The following is a 5,443-nucleotide window of genomic DNA, read 5'->3' on the forward strand; positions in this document are numbered from 1 at the left end:
TGCAGCAGTACGTTATAACGTATAACGCTATATACTATTACCTTATAACGTATAACGTTATATACTATTACCTTATAACGTATATCCTTCTGAAGCATTACGTTATAACGTATAACGTTATGTAGCACTACGTCATAACGTATAACGTTATATACTATTACCTTATAACGTATAACGCAATATACTATTACCTTACAACATATAACGTTACGTAGCATTACGTTATAGCGTATAACGCTATATGCCATTACCTTATAACATATAACGTTATGTAGCATTACGTTATAACGTATATGGTTGTATACTATTACGTTATAACGTACAATATTATGTAGCACTACGTTATAACGTACAACGCTATATATTATTACCTTATAACGTATAACGTCATGTAGCATCACGTTATAACGTATAACGTTATCTAGCATTACGCTATAACGTATAACGTTGTATGCTATTACCTTATAACGTGTAACGTTATATGCTATTACCTTATAACGTATAATGTTATATACTATTACCTTATAACGTATAACGTTATGTACTATTACGTTATAACGTATAACGTTATGTAACATTACGTTATAACGTATAACGCTATATACTATTTCCTTATAACATATAACGTTATGTAGCATTACGTTATAACGTATAAGGTTGTATACTATTACGCTATAACGTTCAATATTATGTAGCACTACGTTATAACGTATAACGTTATATACTATTGCCTTATAACGAATAACGCTATATACTATTACCTTATAACATATAACGTTATGTAACATTACGTTATAACGTATAACGTTATATACTATTACCTTAAATCGTTATACGTTATATACGGTAACCATATAACGTATAACGTTATAGACTATTATCTTATATCGTATAACGTTATGTAGCATTACGTTATAACGTATAACGTTGTATACTATTACGTTATAACGTATAACGTAATATACTATTACCTTATAACGAATAACGGAATGTAGCATTACGTTATAACGTATACCGTTGTATACTATTACGTTATAACGTATAACGATATGTAGCACTACGTTATAACGTATAACGTTATATGCTATTACCTTACAATATATAATGTTATTTAGCGTTACGTCATAACTAATAACTCTATACAATATTATCTTATAACATATAACGTTACATAGCACTACGTTATAACGTATAACGTTATATACTATTACCTTATAACGTATACCCTTCTGTAGCATAACGTTATAACGTATAACGTTGTATACTATTACCTTATATCGTTATACGTTATATACGGTAACCATATATCGTATAACGGTATATACTATTACCTTATAACTATAACGTTATGTAGCATTACGTTATGACGTATAACGTTGTACACTATTACCTTATAACGTATAATGTTATATACTATTACCTTATAACGTATAACGTTATGTAGCATTACTTTATAACGTATACCGTTGTATACTATTACGTTATAACGTATAACGATATGTAGCACTACGTTATAACGTATAACGTTATATGCTATTACCTTACAATATATAACGTTATGTTGCATCACGTTGTAACGTATACCGTTGTATACTATTACGTTATAACGTATAGCGTTATGCAGCACTACGTCATAACGTATAACGTTATATACTATTACCTTATATCGTTATACGTTATGTAGCATTACGTTATAGCGTATAACGTTATATACTATTACCTTATATCGTTATACGTTATATACTGTAACCTTATAACGTATAACGTTATATAGTATTACCTTATAACATATAACGTTATGTAACATTACGTTATAACGTATAACGTTATATAGTATTACCTTATATCGTTATACGTTATATACGGTAACCATATAACGTATAACGTTATAGACTATTATCTTATATCGTATAACGTTATGTAGCATTACGTTATAACGTATAACGTTGTATACTATTACGTTATAACGTATAACGTTATATACTATTACCTTATAACGAATAACGGAATGTAGCATTACGTTATAACGTATACCGTTGTATACTATTACGTTATAACGTATAACGATATGTAGCACTACGTTATAACGTATAACGTTATATGCTATTACCTTACAATATATAACGTTATTTGGCGTAACGTTCTAACTAATAACTCTATATACTATTACCTTATAACATATAACGTTACATAGCACTACGTTATAACGTATAACGTTATATACTATTACCTTATAACGTATACCCTTCTGTAGCATTACGTTATAACGTATAACGTTGTATACTATTACCTTATATCGTTATACTTTATATACGGTAACTATATAACGTATAACGTTATAGACTATTATCTTATATCGTAGAACGTTATGTAGCATTACGTTATAACGTATAACGTTGTATACTATTACGTTATAACGTATAACGTTATATAGTATTACCTTATAACGAATCACGGTATGTAGCATTACGTTATAACGTATACCGTTGTATACTATTACGTTATAACGTATAACGATATGTAGCACTACGTTATAACGTATAACGTTATATGCTATTACCTTACAATATATAATGTTATTTAGCGTTACGTCATAACTAATAACTCTATATAATATTATCTTATAACATATAACGATACATAGCACTACGTTATAACGTATAACGTTATATACTATTACCTTATAACGTATACCCTTCTGTAGCATTACGTTATAACGTATAACGTTGTATACTATTACCTTATATCGTTATACGTTATATACGGTAACCATATATCGTATAACGGTATATACTATTACCTTATAACTATAACGTTATGTAGCATTACGTTATGACGTATAACGTTGTATACTATTACCCTATAACGTATAATGTTATATACTATTACCTTATAACGTATAACGTTATGTAGCATTACGTTATAACGTATACCGTTGTATACTATTACGTTATGACGTATAACGATATGTAGCACTACGTTATAACGTATAACGTTATATGCTATTACCTTACAATATATAACGTTATGTTGCATTACGTTGTAACGTATACCGTTGTATACTATTACGTTATAACGTATAGCGTTATGCAGCACTACGTCATAACGTATAACGTTATATACTATTACCTTATATCGTTATACGTTATGTAGCATTACGTTATAGCGTATAACGTTATATACTATTACCTTATAACGTATAACGTTGTATACTATTACGTTATGACGTATAACGTTAGGTAGCATTGCGTTATAACGTATAAAGCTATATGCTATTACCTTATAACATATATCGTTATGTAGCATTAGGTTATAACGTATAACGTTATCTAGCATTACGCTATAACGTATAACGTTATATACTATTATCTTATAACGTATAACGTTGTATGCTGTTACCTTATAACGTATAATGTTATATACTATTACCTTATAACGTATAACGTTATATACTATTACCTTATAACGAATAACGCAATATACTATTACATTAATACATATAACGTTACGTAGCATTTCGTTATAACGTATAACGCTATACGCTATTACCTTATAACATATAACGTTATGTAGCACTACGTTATAACGTATATCGTTGTATACCATTACGTTATAACGTATAATATTATGTAGGACTACGTTGTAACGTATAACGCTATATACTATTACTTTATAACATATAACGTTATGTAGCATTACGTTATAACGTATAACGTTATATACTATTACCTTATATCGTTATACGTTATATACGGTAACCATATAACGTATAACGTTATATACTATCACATTATAACGTTTAACGATATGTAGCACTACGTTATAACGTATAACGTTATATGCTATTACCTTACAATATATAACGTTATTTAGCGTAACGTTATAACGTATAATGTTATATACTATTACCATATAACGTATACCCTTCTGTAGCATTACGTTATAACGTATAACGTTGTATACTATTACCTTATATCGTTATACGTTATATACGGTAACCATATAACGTATAACGTTATAGACTATTATCTTATATCGTATAACGTTATGTAGCATTACGTTATAACGTATAACGTTGTATACTATTACGTTATAACGTATAACGTTATATACTATTACCTTATAACGAATAACGGAATGTAGCATTACGTTATAACGTATACCGTTGTATACTATTACGTTATAACGTATAACGATATGTAGCACTACGTTATAACGTATAACGTTATATGCTATTACCTTACAATATATAACGTTATTTGGCGTAACGTTCTAACTAATAACTCTATATACTATTACCTTATAACATATAACGTTACATAGCACTACGTTATAACGTATAACGTTATATACTATTACCTTATAACGTATACCCTTCTGTAGCATTACGTTATAACGTATAACGTTGTATACTATTACCTTATATCGTTATACTTTATATACGGTAACTATATAACGTATAACGTTATAGACTATTATCTTATATCGTAGAACGTTATGTAGCATTACGTTATAACGTATAACGTTGTATACTATTACGTTATAACGTATAACGTTATATAGTATTACCTTATAACGAATCACGGTATGTAGCATTACGTTATAACGTATACCGTTGTATACTATTACGTTATAACGTATAACGATATGTAGCACTACGTTATAACGTATAACGTTATATGCTATTACCTTACAATATATAATGTTATTTAGCGTTACGTCATAACTAATAACTCTATATAATATTATCTTATAACATATAACGATACATAGCACTACGTTATAACGTATAACGTTATATACTATTACCTTATAACGTATACCCTTCTGTAGCATTACGTTATAACGTATAACGTTGTATACTATTACCTTATATCGTTATACGTTATATACGGTAACCATATATCGTATAACGGTATATACTATTACCTTATAACTATAACGTTATGTAGCATTACGTTATGACGTATAACGTTGTATACTATTACCCTATAACGTATAATGTTATATACTATTACCTTATAACGTATAACGTTATGTAGCATTACGTTATAACGTATACCGTTGTATACTATTACGTTATGACGTATAACGATATGTAGCACTACGTTATAACGTATAACGTTATATGCTATTACCTTACAATATATAACGTTATGTTGCATTACGTTGTAACGTATACCGTTGTATACTATTACGTTATAACGTATAGCGTTATGCAGCACTACGTCATAACGTATAACGTTATATACTATTACCTTATATCGTTATACGTTATGTAGCATTACGTTATAGCGTATAACGTTATATACTATTACCTTATAACGTATAACGTTGTATACTATTACGTTATGACGTATAACGTTAGGTAGCATTGCGTTATAACGTATAAAGCTATATGCTATTACCTTATAACATATATCGTTATGTAGCATTAGGTTAT

This window comes from Bombus fervidus, chromosome 7 (genome assembly GCF_041682495.2).
Source record: "Bombus fervidus isolate BK054 chromosome 7, iyBomFerv1, whole genome shotgun sequence".
NCBI lineage: Eukaryota > Metazoa > Arthropoda > Insecta > Hymenoptera > Apidae > Bombus > Bombus fervidus.